Raw genomic sequence first — 19,671 nt, forward strand, 5'->3', positions numbered from 1 at the left:
GGAAGACCTCTGCCCTCTCAATTCTGTGTTATCATAGGCTGCTGAATCTCTCAAAAAGCTTTTCTAGAATGCCCAGTGGGTCAAGACGAGGCTCATGGTAGTAATTCTCCATGAAAGATCAAAGAAAACAAAAGCACTGCATTTTGCCTGCTTCTGTTTCCCAATTGCTAGGACATAGAAATAGTGGCTGAATTCACTCAGCCTGCACGGTGAGAAAGCAATCATGACAATGACTTTTGAGAGAGAACTTTATAATTTTCTCCTAATAGAAGCAAAATAAGTAATTCAGATGGAAAATATGAAAATGCTGAATTGGTCTGACAATCCTAGAGAATGTCAAAACTGAAGTTCATCATTAAAAACAGTTCTGCTGAAGATAAATATAAAGGATGTTAGTTTTGCCCTTTTCATAAGTACCATTTTGTGAATCAGCTCAGCTTTTCAGAGGACATAGATGTTCCTATGCACCTAAAACAGCAGGTCTTTTTTAGACATAAAGGACCCATTAATTCCAGTGACTGACTGGAGCAGATGCTCCAAGAAGCAGTCAGGTGATTTTTTTCAAGTGTCTTGTTCTGACACTAATAGCAGAGGCATTCGACTTCTGCACGTGTGGTTGGATGTGTGTGGTGGATATTTGGATATTCTCCATGTGTGGTTAACATTTGTCCTTGTGGCTTTAACTGAACATGGTGTGTTTCTGAGGTCTAATCAGGGGTGACAAAATTACTCTGGGCTCCCATTCAAGAGGGAACTGGGTATGCAGCTCTGTATCTGCTTTGGGCCCCATCTCTCCCTGAGTCTTCTGTGACTAGAGCTAAGGCTCTGCTTCATCACCCTTTTGAACTTATTTAACCTTTGCTAAAGCTTCCTAAAGCTTGGCAAGGCAAGCAGAGTTAAAAACTCAATTTAAAGCTGTACATGCATTAAAGGTTTTGGCATATAATGACTTTTGACACACGGAATCTCTGCAATTACTTTTCAAACAGGAAGAATTCTGAATCTTATTGAGTATCTTCTTTGAAAATTATAATTATAATAGTGTCACCTGCTGAGTAACTTGCAGCCATCAAATTTATTAATTTCCATTACTTTTCCTGAGAGCTGGGCTCCTCTCTCATCTCAGAGAGGCATATAATTTTGTATTTCATTACAAATTTAATATGCATCTTGATATTATTTCTGGAGACCTTTCATAAAAATGCATATTTTTTGAATAAAAACACTTTTAATTGGTCTCAAAATGCTGATAAACTCTAATGTACTGAAACTCACAAACAGTAAATGTGAACCTTTTTTTGCAGAGAAGAAGTTATATAAAGACAAGTTTAGTGATTTCACAAAAATCCCATATTCAATTCTCAGTTCCATTTTTTACTCTTTAACCATTCTTCCCTGCTCTGATCACTGTCACTTCATAGGCTATGCACTTCTTTGATGATGTTTTAATTTTCATCCTTCTAAAATACTGTATTACTAGCAGAAAAGAAGATATGTAATACGTTTTTTAATACGGCTCAGTGAAAGGAGTATGTCTAAGAACAAAAGAGAATATAGAGGAAGAAAGACATTTTAGAAAACCTCCTGAGACAACTGAAAGGTCATCATCATCATCATCATTATCATCATCATAATTTTGGAGAGATAAGCCACTTTTTGGTTCCTCATAATCATCTGCGAGAAATAACCTTTTTACAGAATACACTTTTTCTCATAATTCTTCATTAACTCTGAAAAGTTCTGCAAAGCAGGATAAAGAATTACACCAGAAAAGACTGTATGCACCTTGTCTGATCTCTGTAAATGGGTTTGATTTTGCAGTGCTGTCCTGTCAGGGGTACAAACGTTCAGATTGTTTGACAGAAGAGTGTCTTCTCTTCTGAATTTAGTATGGAGAATATGAATTTCCACATTCATAAGAGATTTAAGGTTAATAAATTATCAATTAAATTGTGGTAGCAGGTTTATACAGCACTAGGTTGTTATATTTGTTGGGTTTATCAGCTCTCCTTCCCTCATGAATTAGAACAAATGACTCAAACTCTACAGATGATGGTACAGTTTCATTTATTCAGCAATAGAAAAGACCTTGCTTCTATGTAATTTACATGTAATGAAGTTTTTTCACACAGGAAAAGTCAGTTTCTGGTCCAACTAGTGATTAACAGTGTGTCTGAAAAGAAGAGGAAGAGCTTTACATGCACTTTCAAGATTTGCATTGCCATTCATAAAATACAGATGTCCCTTGTGGTAATTAATTTGTACCCTGAAGAAAGAAGGTTTATTGCCCTTACATAATTAAGTTAACTGTGGCTACAAATGTAATTAATGACCTGAGTATTTTCCAGTATTTGGAAAAAAACAAACCAACAACAACAGCAACAAAAGGTGCAAAGTTGTAAACCAGTGATCTCCCCAGGCTGATTACAGTGTATATAGCATAGAAACACTGGATACAAGAAATCATAGGATACAAGAATCATTTAGGCTGCAAAAGACCTTTAAGATCAAGTCCCAGTCATTAACCTGCTAAGTCCACCACAAAACTGTGTCCCAATGTACCGCATTTATGGATCTTTGGAATACCACAGGAATAGTGACACCCTCCCTGCCCTGGGCAGCCTGGTTCACTGATTACCCTTTCCAGCTCCAAAACAAGCCCACTGAATTGTACTAAGAAAATAAGGTGGGAAGAGACAAGACTTTTCTTGATCGCCTGTGCTACATCCAGTTCTTCAGCAGATGTCATGATAATAATTACTTAGGAAGAGCTTGATTTTAAAGCACCTGTTCATAAAATCCTTATTAAAGGAACTGTAAATAATTTAATGACAGTAACTCCAGATATGTAAATTCTGAGCCACTTCTGAGTTCACTTATTAGTTAAAAAAAGCTTGTCAAAACTATTTTAAATTATCTAACCCTGGATGTTGATCAGCTGCAGGACCCTTCTCTAAAATTATTTAGCTGATATACATCTACTAGTGATAACTCCTTTTGATACAATATCTTCATAGTAGGAAATAAAATCAAGTAGCCAAACTTTCCAAGTATATATAAAAATAGGAACGAGTTAGGATTGCTCTATAATCACGTAAGAAATTATTTCGTTTTGAAGTTATCTTTTAGGTAGGAAAAGATTAGTGACTGTATTTGAAGCTGCTTGGTTCTGATTTTCTAACCTGATTTTAGTTTTCAAAGGAAACTAAAAAACTCCTCAGAGCAGGCAAGATGCCTGTTTTAGTTTAGCAAGACTTCTTCTTATCAAAGTTTGATTTAATTTATCAATTTTAAAACTGCAAAAAACCATAATTGATGCCATGAAAAATATTCCATTAAAAAAAAATCTTCCCTTGCCTTCAGGGAGTGAAACTGAGTGTCTACCCCCTTTGTAAGAAAAAAAAAATCTTTGGTAATCTTTGATTTTAAATTACTGGAAAAAGTCCTCTGAGTCATCATCTTTAAGAGATCATTCTTCCTGAAATATCATAATGCAACCAAAGTGCACTCCACAAAGCAAGTGAAAGGTTAAATTACCTTATTATTGATGACAGTTTACTTCAACGAGCAATTGTATAGCATGGAATGTAATGATTTTTTTTACAGAAATACCTCAAGTAAATACCTTCAGATCTAGCAGAAGTAATGTTGAATTTTAGTCTGCCTACAGGTTTCCAGTATTTAATGGTTTGTAGTTCACTACCCTGAAGTAATTTTTTAAAAAATAAAGATCAGAGCTTTATGGGTATGGTTAAGTACTTATCCTGGGCAAATTAAATTAAACCTTTGGCACATGATGAAAAGTTAGTTTCGCTTAATTGGGTGTCTAATAAGTATGGATAACTTTACGTTACTCACAGAAATTTTGTTTTTCAAAGCTTTACTGATTAGCATCCATTCAGATGGAGAAAGAAACACATTGCATTTACGCATGCATAAGATTTGAAAGAGAATTTCTGATAAGATTCTGATCTCTTCATAAGGTTTTGCTTCAAATGGAATTGTCCTGTATTGATAATTGCAGTTATTACCAAAAATACACTAGCTCACTGGCTCTCGATTCATACAATTGCTTCTTCTTATATCTGTGGGCTTTTCTGTGCAATACTCTGTATATTCTCTAAGAAGCTGTGCTCTTCACAAGCTTTTACTCTGATCAAACTAGCATGTTCAATTTTTCCCCCTAGAATATGCACCTGGAAACTAGATATAGATTTTTTACCATTAAAACATCAAGCAACCAGGGGAAAGGGTGGATAAAATTTTGGACTCTTTTGAGATTACTGAAAGCTTTATACTTTTGACCTTGCTTCATTTGATGGTATTCCTCTATGAATTCTTCATCTTACTGCGTTGCAAAAGCTTGAGATGGGCACTTTATTCTTTTTTTATTCATTATTACACATGAATAAGGTTCTGGACCCACCTTGTCTTTTGGGTTAGGATAAAGGAAGAAATTCTTATAAAGAAAAAAGAAAAATATATTTATACTAGAAATCTTCTCATTTTTGTGGAAACCCACAGGCTTTTAGACAAAGAAGAGATTGTGTCCAAAGAAAGTTCACAGTCAGTTTTTCACACCACACAGCTTGGTCACAGTTCAGTTACTAAGAGCTCATGTGGTTATCTACACTTATTTCCTTCAATCCCACACTTTAAAAGCCCCCCAAAAAACCTCTTGTACAGCAAAAAAACTGATTTGACCATGTCTTTTTGAAGTTTGCACCAGTATTTTCTTTTCAAAACGTTTTGTTCTGCCTTCCCCTTCCTTTTAAAACACTGTATTTTGTGATCCTGCCTACATTCAAACCCTAATCCCTTCTTGCATCACCCTACTGCTTTTATTTGTTCAGGCTTTTCTTACTATTTCCATTGTCTAGGACTAGGTGTTTTCATTTAATGACTTTATATAATTTATCCATTTATCCTATGCCTACACTAAATTTGAGGATGTAATTTATGTACACGGAGGCATGCCTCTAAAGCCTTAATTTAACTGATTCTGGGATTTTTCCCTTCAGTGCAAACCTGTCAGTATTTTGAGTGACCTGTTCAAGATATCAGTCTCTTCATGCTGAAATCTGAGTCTACTTCTCCCCTACACTGCTCCAAAATTTTCTGGTTTAGTGCTAGAAGAGATATATATCCTGAAGTGTGCCAGTCATCTTAATTCTGGCAGCCTAGATCCATCTACAGTGCATTTTGAACCCAGAGCAATATGTGCATTATTTCATTGGAATGGTTGTGTTCCTCACCCAGATAATAATTTATCTCTGTGTCCTGCTTCCACATGATTCTAGACTATGGTTTCCTTGGCTAAGATTTCCTCCATTTCCTATACACAATTCTGAAACTGCATTATGTCATTTGCTGACAAAATAAAGTTTATTTCTATTCTGAGAAGAAATCCAATAATACACAGAGCTCACTGATGTTCCACATTTCTGAGTTTCAAAGCATTTGGTAGCTGAAGACAGGTGTGAACTTAACCACTTCACCACTACTGGTCTTTGCTGTGATAAGTTCTGTAAGTTCAGCAAGTTTTGCTCCACCTTCTCCCATTTATTGATATGGACTAGGGCAACGGAATATTTTCACACAGAAATGTGAAACAATAAATCTAAATTAATATATATTTGCTTTACTGTAAAGATTGATTTCCTAATGCAATGTGAAATCTGTGAAACTAAGATTATGGGCTTTTTAAATTTCTACTAAACAAGTTACCTAGTATTGTATTTGGACTTTTTTCCATTATGTAACTCATATTCTCATGGACTCCAGCTCCTTCCAAATGTCTTACATCCTTTCTGATATTTTAAATGATGATATTTACCATAAATGACATACCATAGGCTAGGAAGAATTTTCAGGGATGGAAATAGGCTTCCAATGAAGTAGTTTGCAACCACTTACATATTGAATGCTTTTGCACTCATTGATTTTAAGAATCCTTGTCAGCCTGTAAAGATGGAAAAACCAATAAAAACAAGCCCTTTCCATTTTCTCTAGAGCAGTAAATAGAGAAGGACCAGAGTGCCAGACTCCAAGACCACTGCTGGCAATAACACTTTGAGATATTTATTCCATTTTAGGTAATTCTTGCTTCCCATATAGACTAGAAAGCCCTATGTATTTAGAGAGTTCCTCTGCATTGAATATGCCTCATTTCTGCTGCTTGCCACACACACAGACAAATGGCCTGCAGTTTTAATCAGCAGTTTTCACACTGCTGAAAAGAGGATTTTGCTAATACTCCCTTTGGAGTCATCTGTAGATAACTGAAATTGTTCTTCCTGGTGTTGTTCCTGACAACTGCTGCTTCCTCAAGTAACTTCTTCAGCTTCTTTTATTTTGTGGCAAGGCTTTAATTTAGTGTTCACAGTCCAGAGCAGCATTCTCAGATCACTGTGCAGAGCAGATAGATTAGGTACACTTCTTACAAGGCATATTACTCTATGGGATATTTGCTGAAGCAAAAGTATTACCAATGGCAACAGCCATACTCCCTGTTACTCCTAGACTTTCTTTTCTTGGCAAGATTTTTGTCCTTCGTGCATTTGATTTATAGAATTAGCTGTGCAACACCTAGGCCTGTTTTTGTCATCATTATTAATAAGTACCACTTCTGGCAGCACACTCTTTTGTACATCAATGTGCAGCTTAAAATCATTTAATAACCTATTTCCTTTCAAGTTTTTATAGAGAATTTGATTGTGATGTTATTGGGTATTTACAATTTTGTGCATTTTATACAAGTCTTGCAAACTCTTGTAAAAAGATGTCATTAAGTTTCTTACAAAATTTATATACAAGCTGAGCTTTCTCCTGCTCCAGTGTTCTCCTTAGCAGTTGTTAGACCTCTGTCTTCCTAAATTAGGTACATTTGCATGAGATAGTTCACTTTATTTATTTAAATAATTATTTTTGCTTGAGAGTGATGCCCACATTTTATATAATTCATTCTGGTCTGGACTATTTGTGATGAGAGCCAAATCTCTTTGCCAAACTCAGACTAAGATTTTTGGCTTTTTCTTTCACTTCCTTTCCCCTCCTCCAGTTCTTTTGTTCCACTCCTAATGGAGTCAGGTCGTCTTTCTAGATTATTGATCATCTCTTAATTTTTAAAAAAAGTCACTGGCTTTTTGCTTTTTCATTATTTTTAAGTACAACACACCCAGTCTTTACTGTTATATGAAATTAAAAAAAGACTCCTTGAATTTTTTCTGTAGCTTCAGCTAGCATCCTATTGGATTTAAGCCCTATATATCACTGTTAGCCAGTCAGCAGAAATGTGATAAATAATCAAAATATCTTTTGATTCTTGCAGATACAAAATGCATCACCAGTAATATGCTTTTCCATCCTCCCTACCTCCATGCATTTTATGGTTATTGAGCTCCTTGGCCTTTTGTTCTGGCTAACTTTCATGGCCTGTGGGATTCAGCAGCTGCCCAGTATTTCTAGCACTTTATCCTCTGTGTGCTAATCTTTATGTCTGAAACCAGGATGAAAATCTCTGCACTCAAACCACCCAATCGTGGATGCAGACCCCTTGCTGCTGTAGAAACTAGAAACTCTAACTTTGAAGTGGGTAGTGAAGAGCAAGCTACCATCTTCAGGCAGGGATATCTGCTGGTGCTGCATCTATCTCAGTGCTGTGCACTAAAAGGTTCAGAAATTTCCCAGGATTCTTCCCTGCTGGCTGCAGCATGGAAGCATCCCACCTGGGACATCAGCAACCCCCATCAAGTTCATTCATAAGGAGAAAATGTGTCCAACATACTTCTCTGCAGAGCATGGTTCCTTTGGTCTCGTCCACTGATTTTGGATACAAAATTGAAACTAACAGCTTTTTAAAAACAACTACATTAAAGAGCCATGATTAAATGAAAATAATTACAAATTGCCTGCTTCTTTCCAGACTGGAACCAGGTAGGCAGGAAAACAATTACATGTTATCTAGACTGCTGAATCAGCATAAAGATACATTCTTCCTCAAGAACTTTTTCTGACTGTATTTCTGTATTTCACATAATTGTGGAAATAAGAAAAAATATATTTTTCTTCTCTAGAGTGAGTAATTTCATTAAGAAGGACCCTGGGAATATTATATCCTTTATAATCTCTAAGACAAGTTTGTCCGTGAATTCCAAATTGTCACTTTAATATCAAGTTGAAGTCAGTGAAATTTGATTGAGTATACCGCAATATATTTTTTAATCACGCTTATTTTGGGGCTTAGAGAGCCACTGACAAACTGTTGGGCAATAGATCTGGTCTTATAAAATGTCCACGAGAAGTACTTGCATTTTTGTTTCAGCAAATTTCTCTGTAAGAATCCTTTTTTTTTTTTCTCAAGTGTATTATTTAATGTAAAATATGTCTGGTTTAAAAATAATTTTTCTCTTTCTTGCACAAAATATTAGTAAATTTTTTAAAAGTTAGGTTCTGATTTTGAAGTCACTTCGTATGAATTGGAGAAGAACATAAACTAATTTTCTGCTCAAACCTTAGAAAAAATAGCTCTTAATAAAAAATGATCACTCTTTATGTAAGTCAGGATGCAACCAGACTCCTACACATTCCTCCTACAAAATGTTCAGTTTAGATTTTGCCAATAACTTGCATTCTAATTTGAAGAATTCCATCTATGCACAGAATCCCCTAGTTTTCAAGGCATTATTTTCAGCACAAACTGCACAGTTACCAGCCAAAGCTGAGAAGATTCTGGCATGGTTTTGCTTATAACTACATCTCTATGTGTTTATACATATGTTCACCAGAAAGAGACATTTTTTTTTTCTTTTAGTGTTTTACATAAAGCCATTCATTATTCCATGAATTTCAGACTGAGGCGTGCAGTCCTTTATAAAATGATTGACAAATATTTGAATGATATTTAACAAAGACATTAATATAAAAACTGATCTCTTTCCCATATGACTTCCATTTACAAGGTCTTCCCTTCATCAAATAGTCTCCATGAATTAATTGTTTAATGTATATAACCAGTTTTGAACTTGTTCTTCTCTTTCTAATGGAAAAATTAAAGTTAATCTTGGTTCTTATGTTGCACATGTGTTAAATGGTAATATTTTCAAATCCTGTATGGCACCTTCTCCTCAGAAGTACGTAGAAGTCAGTTTCATTTATAAGCATGAAGACTTCTACCCTGTTTCCTGTGAATAGAAAAACTCCAAACATCCCCATCCATACAAGATTTTTCCCTCCTAGCTATAGGAATTATGTTCCCATGTGCTGCATTAAAGTAGGTTAAAACATATTACTTGGGTTGGAAGGTCTAAGCTTCTGGCAAAAAGGGAGAGGAACCAGCAACAAAGGACTACTTTTTTGTGAAAGGCACACAGAAAGAATAGATGTAAAGGTCTGTGATCTGTTTATTTGCTACAGGAGTAACCAATAGCACAATATCTGTGCCATGTAATTACTTGAAACGTGTCTGAACTTCACCTAGAGGCCTTTTGGGAATACCTGATGAAATCACCCTTTGTTAGTGCCCTAGTTCAAGATCTACATTTTTCCAAGGGAATTTTGCTCTATAAAGTATGAGTGAGAATGATAGAGTCATTCAGAATAAAGCTGCAGCTTTTATATTCAACTTTCACTGACTTTCAAAAAATCTTTAGTAAAAGGTTTACCAAACACAAAAGTAGTATTTAGTATGCTGGAGCTGTAAAGCAAAATGAAAGCATAAACGTGAAAGTACTCATATAAACAGTACCAAGTCCTTGTTACAAAATCAGCTGCACAGGGGCTGCAGATTCTCATCTACAGACAAATACAGATTGCTGATATGTAGACCTATAACTACTATGACAGTGACTAAGAAATACCATGAATTCAGACTATTGCATCAATTTTGAAAGGATTCTTTCCCTCCAAATGTGCCCTGTCCAAATCCCTCCAAGCCTACCAGGATCACTTCAGTCACTCCTAGCATTTTTTTTTCATGTGCCAATGCCATGGGCTTGTTTCACTTGATGAGGTGGAGAGGGAATCTGTCTCTCTCTCCTGTGCCAGCTTTGTTTTGTGCCCCTAGAAACTGCAGAGTTCATGTGTCAGCAGGAGGATGGAAGAGATTAAATTCTATTCATTTAAGTTTACTCACAAAATTATTCAAGTGTTCTGAGCACTGGGCTTTTGATGTCCTAATCCTGACTACTTTGTGGCAAGTAGGTAATTTCATTAATTATAATTAACTATATTTTGGGAATTTCCTCTCATTTGAAGAATAGATGAGTGGCTTTTCTTTCCCCTCTTCCTTCTTTGGCTTTACTAGTGAAAATTTTCAGCAATTACCAACTGGTGATATTAAGTTTAGTTAAATCCCCTGACATGCATACTCAAGCAGCATAGCAGTCTTGTGGCTTAACATACCACAAAGAAGCTTTTCTCATCATTGGGGATGAAAAAAATAAATATCAGTGTATAAACATCTATAATAGATGAAATTAAACAGCCTGAAAGTACACAATGTTAGTGAGCACTGGGAGCTAATATATGAACTTAAAAAAAATCATTGAGGAACTGCCTGAAAGGGAGATGGCAAGGAGCTCTGATGAAAGAAGAGCTAGTGTTCGGGAGAAAGGCAATTAGGGAATTTTTCAAGTACTGGTTTTAGAACTGATGGTATTTAAATATTTTCATCCATGACCTTGGCAAGCAGAACAGAAGCATGCTGCTGCAATGTGCCAGTGCCATGTATTCCACATTTTATCAGGTCATGGCTACATTCCAGCTAAAATATATAAAAGGCCATATGGATGTCTTTTCATTGCATGATAATCTGCTACTGCCAAAACCGCTTGGCTTTTGTCCCACTCTACACCACTGTTCTTCCCAGGCATGAGGAAAGAGAGCAGGACACAAACCTGAGGGAATATCCTGGGAAGGCTGCAGCCTCTACCCTGTTATCAGCTTTTCCAAGGGGCTCTTGCTGTCCTCATCTTGACATGACCAGGCGTCTGTGTCATACGAATAAGCTCATTTGCCTAATTATTTCTGGTTATATATGCCAGACACACGAGTTAAGGACTGGGAACATGCGTGAATTCAGGACACATAGGTTTAAAGAGAGTGGAATTCCTGATTTATGACCTACAGATGGGCTAGGGAAAGATGTTAATGTCAAGGCAAAGACAAAAGAAGGAATCGTGTTAGTCTAAACCACCACTGTTGTCAAAAGTTAGATAAGTTAAGCTACTTAGTAAGACTTAAGGGTATCTCTGAGGATACATGAAAAACATATTGCTATTTTTTCAGATGATGGTTTTCAAGTTTCCAAGTTTAAAATTATTAATAGTCAGAAACAGGAGGGGGAAGAAAATAGTAATTTCCGTCTTGTGGGCATTAAAAATAACCACTTTTTTCCCTCTGCATTTTTATGTATTTCATTTTCTTACATCAAGGATTCAGGAGTATATTCAGTGCAATATCTCTGTTCTGCAAACTATTGTTTGTACTTATTCCAAAATTCAGTGGGCAGCTAGGTGAGGTTGACTGACATTATATACAATGTGGTTACACTACAACACTTCTGCTTACTTATAAATTTTAATCTACATATCTGAACTGCACCTATTTTCATACAACTACCATTTCAGTAGATCCTTGCCTGAGAATTATTCTGCAAAATTCTGCATAAATGCATGCTATTGATAAGAGTAGTCATACAGTGGTCTGGGGAAAGAAATTATTTACCTCTTGTATAAACAACTTTGCAGAATAATTTATCAGATTGGTCAGATTTAGGCTGTATGTGATATAACAAACAGTGACCAAGACATTATTTTTAACAAGAGTACTAGTGCAGGACCACTATTAAATAATCCTTACCCAACTTTACTCTCCTGTCTTCCAAAGGCATAAGGTTTAGGGATTTCCAGAACTGTGGCTTTGCTGAGGCTCTTGCTTTTAACATATGGAAGCCATTCTAATCTTCCCTGTTCTGCACCCATTACCTTTTCTAGTTCTACTGAAATATTTGAAAGATGAAATAATTAGTACTGCTGACAATATCCAGTATGGAGACATAATGTTGATTTGTGCAAATTCTCATGAATATTTTCTGGTATGCTTGGTGTAGTTTGTTTTTTTTTTCCTCATGTCTCCTAAGAATAGTCCTGTACTGTGATTTTCTTCTAATCTTCCACTGAGCACTGAATGTGACATTTTCAGAAACATGCACAATATTTTTTCAGTAATAGCTACTTTATAGCCCATAATTTTATATACACATATAAGTTTCCACATTCTGAAATTAATTTTTCAGCCCATTTATCTTGTCTCTTTTATATGTATTGCAACACCTAAATCTGAAAAGTATGCGGGGCCAAAAGTATATAAATCCCTAAAAATTAAAGAAAAAACTTCAGTTAGATGTACATGTCCAGAATTAAAGACATTTCTGAATAGGGGCATTTCCATGTCAATAGAGATGATATATTTGAGGGAAGATACTGAAGCATCAAGTCTATTAATATTGTTGAAACATTAGTTGAAGTCCGGACAAAATGTTACAGCAAATGACAGAATTATTTAGCAGAAGAGACTCTAGTCACAAAGATGTGTGAAGACTATGGAAATGCCAATAGGATTTTAATCTTCATGCAGGCCTGAAGCTACTGAAAGCCAAGAACATTCAAATAAGAAGGATTCTATACCAGAGGAACAAACAGCACCAAATCAGAAAAATGAGGGAAAGGTGTTTTCCTTTTCAAGACAAAATCCAGAGAACTTCTTACACCACAAGAGCTACTTGAAAAGAAAATCCTTCAAACAAATTGCAATCAGTAGAGATCAATTCCATCAAACTTTAATCTGCATACAAGGAAGTAAGTGTACATCATAAAAACCATTAGCTTTGTAGTATCTCTGTTGGTCAGGTGATTCAAATATTGATATGAATTATGCAGGAAGCCTTTGGGAAATCTAATTAATGTTTCATATGATAAATAAGGTATTACTCTTTCTCTTCTTTCAGAATTTTTCCTAAGACTAATTGCTAGCTAGATGCCTAAAAATACATTAGTAGATATGTTTTGCTAGGTTATAGATCAATCATAAACAAGTGCTATTGCTTATTTATGACTCTAAAAGGATGAAGTCAGAAATAACCAGTCATGAATCGAACAGAAATAGAACTGCTCTGTAATAATTTCTGAATATGATTAATTTCGTACTAGGGTCTTTTTGAACATACAGATCTTGTCTAATGATAAATAGACATGGAGGTTGAAAGAAACAGGAAAAAAGAAAAGGAAAAAAAAATCAAAATTACTTCTTCCCATCTCATTAGAAATAAACAGTTAAGAGAAAATCTTATGGAAAGACAAGGGGATGGTAAAATAGAAGAGAAAGATTATTGTAATTATTTTAATTTTCTAAATGAGAGGTTAGCTGCTGTTGATAACTTTTATAACAGACTGGACAAATGCACAGACACCTCTTGGAGGATCTGAAGATGGTGAGACTCCAGGGAATAGGAGTATAGATGTATATAAAACAGCCTCTGTGCTTTGTCCTTACTGTTAAAATCACCCAAACTTTGTTTTGTATCCATTTATCTACCTTTGTGCTGTGGGCACAAGTGTACAGATAACGTTGAGCAGAGTTTTACACCCCCATCCTGGAGCAGTCCAGCCTCCTGCTCTTATTTCCCATGTATACAGAGTTATAAACGAGTAGATTTCCCTATCACTTCATTTTGGTACAAGAATCTGGAGCTGAGACTATGAGAAATAAAGACAGAAAAGTAAGTTATGAATGTACATATTGTAAACATCTCTAAAGAGAGAGCAACCATTATTTTTTTTTTCTTGTTTTGAATTATCATCTCTGGACGTATTAGGGAAGATCCCAAAAACTCCTGGGTAGAGCCCCCAAAAATTGATATTGGGGGATTTTTTTGTGGCAAATAAGACAGGCACTTGTTGATGCTGACATATCTTCAACAGCTTGGTCCTATTGTTGATCTGATCTATTACAACAGGCTGGTGGCTGGTATAAAACTATGGAGAAAAATAACTACCAAGAAATAGAGTTTAAAAGTTAGGAAAACATGAAGAAAGCAAAAAAGTACGGCATCATGCAGTACTGATGATAGCATGAGTTTCAGAAAAATATCTAAAGAGAACTAAAGGATGTCACGCTGCAAGGTTACAATTTTTAATTATGCATTCTCTGGAGAAAAGAAAAAGCAGACCAGACATCAAGGCAGTTGATCCCAGGCTGGTTATGCAACAGGTCAGTTTTGGGTGTTAGTCATGTCCCCAGCAAGTCAGGGTCAACTGTGTTCAGCAGCAGCTCACAGAAAGCCACTTGAGGAAGTCATCCTCATCTGAGTGTATTTGAGAATAATTTTTCACCACAAGCTCAAGCAGACTATCAGATCTAACAACAAAGATAAGTGTTGGGCACAGGACCCTTCTGAGTGGCACCCCTTGGCACAAGAGATTAGTTATATTTTGTCACTTTACCCATAGAAAAACCCTACTCACCAGTCTAGTAGAAGCTAAATAAGAATTAACCATTATATCTATATTAATATACTATAACCAGATTCTGTCACTGTCTCAGACTCATTTAAGAACCTATAACATAAACATTCCACCTAAATTGGATAGTCAATAAGCAAGTGGAAATCTCAGCAATCCATGTTACATCAGCTGAAATCATTGTGAATATGGATGATGGCCAAGAGATATTTGGGCTGCTGAAGAAGAGAGTCTTGTAAATGCATACAAATATAATACATCTATAAATTTATTTTAGCTAACATTCATTTTCTAATATATATCTTACTTATCCTATTCCACCATCACCATCATGCTGGCCCGCACAAATTGTGACAGAACACGGTTTCCAATAATGTATTGGTATTGAATAAAAAAAACTTCAGCGAGCCATAAAATTGGCTGTTATTTCCAGCCTTGCTCATGTAATTTTTTGTACTTCATTGTTTTCAACAGTTACGGGACAAAATAAAAAGGAGATATCCAGACATTATTTACGTTTTTTAATTTTATATATTTTGAAACTTCAATCCCAGGAAAATATTCATGAAACGAGCATCCCTTTGGATATTCATCTAGATGTAGGAAAATTTGCAAATTTGGATCTCTGACCCAGTCATTTGAGGCAGGATGCCTCCCAGAGTTGTGCTATATGTGCACATTTGTTTGTTATATTACCCCCTTTCTCCTGCAGCCCTAATACAATCCTGTGTATTCCCAGCTAAGGAATAGATGTGGTTTGTCATCTACAACAGGCAATATTTTTACTTGAACTGACAAAAAATAAAAACTCCACTCTATAACAGCTTCGTATTAATGGATATTATTTACAAAGGCAGTAAGAAAACAAACAAACAAACAAACAAACAAACAAGGTTTACAATAGATATCAGTATGCATTTGGTTTTACAAAGCCAAAAGCTATGCTGTTTTGGAAAGTAGGATATTCCAAGAAAGAGAGGAGTCAATTGAATCTGCAAAATCTTCAGTGCTTTCCAAGTTTTGTACAGCTGCTTTCTGGTACCAGACAGGCAGATAGCAGACATATTAGAACTTTGTATACTGGAACAGGGGTGATATTTTATTGATGTGTAGAAGAGGAGCCTTAAAATTCACAGCCTGACACCTTTTCTCCTAAGCGTAGTGGCTCACTGAAAACTGACTTACCCTTGTTGGCATTTCTGTTGCTTAGCTTAATGTAAATTGATAACTGTATAAGAATGTTTATTAGATAATTATTAATACTTGCATTAAAAAATGTTCTTCATAAAATCTAAAAATATGTTCTGCATCTAATGTATAACATAAGGATATGGTTTCTTGCTAAAAATTATTCCTTTTGAAAGCACAAAATCAGTTTTATAATGTGATTTCGTTTGGTATTCAAAAAGGATATTAGCAGAATTAGACTTACTGTAAAGCACAAAAAAACCCAGAATGAATGGTGAGAATTCAGTTTGTGAGACAGCTAAACTGAATTGTAGGGTTCTAAGGTTCAGTTATCCCTATAGCCCTTAAGAGCATCCACTTGTGAATCCCTAGAAATTCCATCAGATATCCTGAGAAGAAATTAAATACCACATTTCTGTTTCAAGACCAGTTCAGAGTCTTGTCAGTCTGCAGTTAGAGAACCTAAAGTCAGAAAGGATTGGTTGAAACAGGTGAACACTTACAATGTATACTGACTACTGACTGGCATGACAATCAAACTGAAGAACCCGTCTGGAAAGTGACCTGAGGCTCTCACAAAAAATCCCAAACCACAGAGTGTATGCTCTTTAGGGTAAGGAAAAACAGACATTCTCCCCAGACCACTTCCATAATGACCCAACCCCACAGTGCAACCTCCAGCAGAGCTGTCAATGTCAGCACACAAGTTTTACAGCTTGAAAAGACAGCAATGGGGGCTGCATCATCTTCAAAGATTGGGATCTATCTGAGACAAGAAACCTAAACCTAGGGCCAAGCCTAGAATAACTTCATGCTAAAAGAGGAATAGTGTCAGCCTCTTATTTCTCTGAAGGGCAGCATGTTCCATTCCACAGTTTGTAATGGATTATATCAGACTTAATTTTGGAGAGAAAAATATAGCTAGCCATCCCAACATACCATTTTTCCAGCACAGGAAATGAGAGAATGATTTGCAGGACACTGCATGAATGTGACAAATGCTCCCAACTTCCTTTGAGCTAGAGCTGACTCATTATAATGCAAATAATGCAAGTGGCTAAGATCATAATGCACAGGGCCTTTCTGGCTTTGTAATGGCAAGTTATAGGTGTTAGCTCTATTTTCCCTTCTATGCAATCAGACAAAGCAATATAAAAGTGATTTGGAAGCCAGATTCTTCTGTTTCTGTTGGAAGTGAACAGAAGGTTAATGGCATTGTTTTTATACCACATATCCTCTCTGTGAATACAGTGTCTCATGGTGATAGCTGCAAGGACTGATTCATAAACTCTCAAACAATTTCTAGGATGATTTATACCTAAACTAGGTGAAATTTGTTTACGTAGGTGATTTAACTTGTAAAACTTTCTCATGAAAGTTTTGGCAACTGATAATAAAAAGTTGGATAGTGGTCTTTGCTTACTAGTAGAATAATTGGTAACAGACAAGATGTAGATGTGGTCCACAACTGCAAGAATTCCCATTATTTGCTGCAGAAAGGCCAGTAATGGTGTTACAAGTACTGAGTGCTACTATTGACAAGACTCAGACACCATTTGCTGAAAGGTAGAGGACTCTGAAATAAAAAACTCTTAGGACAATGAAGAAGAAATGGTGACACTTTTTCTCATGAACTCACAATTGTATTTACAACCTTAGATTAGACAGTCTGGAAATAATTGTGGATGTGGTTTTTTTGATGCAGTGATGATGCACTAGAAGATTGCTTGTGCAGATGAACAGAAATATTTAAATAGTGAACAATGGAGAAAATTAGCTGGAATGGCAAATCTCTCTCTGCTGTCTGAAGTGACAAGACACTGCATTTAGAGCTTCAGGGATGTAAATGACATTTTATTTTGACATGCTGGCTTCAGACACAAACATCGCGCCCAAAATTATGAGAAAATTGTTTCAAAATTCACACATCCTCTTCTGAACTGTGTTAGTTTTCTTACAAAAGCAGAGATGTATAGTCAGACAAGCTTGGCCATGTGTAGGCCTTTGCTTAAAGAAATTTTGCATTCATGACTTTCCCTCAGTTTGAAGGCATACTTATAATCACACACGTTTTCTTACCTTGTTTGTTGCTGTGTCTTATCTTATCTTTCCTCATGTAGGGAATTTGGAGCACGCTGAGCATCAGGCTTGGAGAAAGAAAGCAAGCCCTTCCACACACAAAACAGGGACTAAAGCCATTGTCATGGCAACAGGAATCAGATGTGAATGCTCCAGTTGCCTATATTCTAGGACATAGGTAAAGATAGTACAAGTTTAGACTGAAAGTGCAATATTCCTTGATTCCACTTTTAAATTATAGATTAATTCATATGAATTTCAAGGAAAAAATATTTAAACTGATGCACTAATTAAAGATCTTATAATTTTCAAGAATGTGAAGAAGTGTGGAGGCATTATATAACAATCAATATTTTAAATTTATGAGCAGGTGTCTCACAATATTTTACGTTGAGGAAATAGTATATTTTCCAGAGAGTCTATCCTAAATGAAATTATTTCCCAAAATTTAAAATCTAAACCAAAAATATATTGCTTTGCACCCTTTAATATACAAATACATGAATTGAAATAAGAACACATTCACTAAATCTAAAAGGTATATGATTTGTAATTGTGTTTTTTCCCTTTATTATTTTAAAAGAGGATTACATACATTGAAAAGGCTTTCAGGAGAGCACAGATGTAGGTTTTGTCCTACAATTAATATTTGCAGAGAAGATGAATGTTGTCCTTACTTGTACACCTGTGCATCACCTGGGAAAACATTGTGTGTAAACAAATGTATTGGAATGCTCACACGCAGACTATATTCCAGCATTGTTCTTACAGCTCTTATTGACATTAAATTGTTAGACCACAACCTCCCAAAATATATATTTTTTAATTTGTCTTGATATTGTTTCATTTTTTTTTTCAATTGAAATTCATTTTTATTAAGCATCCTTTTGGCTCCAATACTGCTGTGTAAAATCTGTTTGATCTCTTGATGTGAGATCATATTCAAGTGATAAAGCTGAGCTCCAAGTGATTCATCTCCATATAAGCACCTTAGAAAGGGCTGTGCAGGGAGTGTTTCAGTGCACCTAAGAATACAATTCTCTGAGTCACTCTGAAGATTTATTTGCTCTCCTTGAATGCAGAAAAACAAAAGAAAAAGCCTGTGGCTACTGTTTCCTTTACACCCTGGTCTGCATGGTTGAGTACCCTCCTACATGAGATTACTCAATACTTTTAATTCGTCTGCTTTTTTGACCAAGTCTGCCACAAACACATCCAAACACATCTTCTGTTTTATGCACTGGTCCCATATACCAGAGAGAGACATGATCAAAGTCTCAGCTCTAATTTTCAAAATTCCAGTTTCAAAATATGCATCTAAATAAATTACTACATGGGAATATGATGGTATTAAGAAACTTGTAATTTCAACCAAGATGAAATATTCAAATCTAATGGACACTAAACCAAGCCCCTTCTGGTTTTAGCCACTAATCTAAGCCATCATTCAAAGCAAAACTGAGGAAGACAGTTTTGTTGGGGTTTTTTTAATCTCTTTTTTCTGTCTTTTCTGTTTGCATTCACAGTTACAAATTTTTGGCTTTCAGTAGCATGGCTCATGTTAAAATAATCTTTAATCAGACTTAAATTGGAGACATTTAGATAAACTGTTGAGATCTACATTCAGTTTGGATGCTATTTTGTTACTTTAGAGAGAGCATTAAGATTTTTTTAGCTCTTATTTTCAGATAGGAGCTTGTATCAGTTGCTATTCTCAGAGTGAAAGAGATCAAATAACCTTTTTTTGCAAAGGGCTTCTCCATTTGGATTGCCAGAAGTTGGAGTCACAGTTCTCATAAGAAACCATTATCAGCTTGTGTTGGTGGGATCCACAAACCATTCCAATGACCAAAATCCACTTGTGCTTTCCAAGATCTCCACACAA

The 19,671-nt window shown here is 35.6% G+C and overlaps 1 long non-coding RNA gene across 5 annotated transcripts in view; it reads right to left on the reverse strand.

Annotated features, from left to right (window-relative positions):
- LOC148219683 (uncharacterized) overlaps positions 1-17,910 on the reverse strand; it is a 143,386-nt gene extending 125,476 nt beyond the window's left edge. For 4 of the 5 annotated variants that reach the window (XR_015799413.1, XR_015799411.1, XR_015799414.1 and 1 more), the window contains exon 1: positions 17,787-17,888. This is a non-coding gene — a long non-coding RNA (uncharacterized LOC148219683). Of the gene's footprint in view, positions 1-17,786 lie in introns of all 5 variants that reach the window. The other variant, XR_015799415.1, reaches the window with a different exon arrangement.
- Between the last annotated feature and the right edge of the window lie 1,761 nt (positions 17,911-19,671).

The sequence above is a fragment of the Sturnus vulgaris genome, chromosome Z (assembly GCF_052056855.1).
Source record: "Sturnus vulgaris isolate bStuVul1 chromosome Z, bStuVul1.hap1, whole genome shotgun sequence".
Lineage (NCBI taxonomy): Eukaryota > Metazoa > Chordata > Aves > Passeriformes > Sturnidae > Sturnus > Sturnus vulgaris.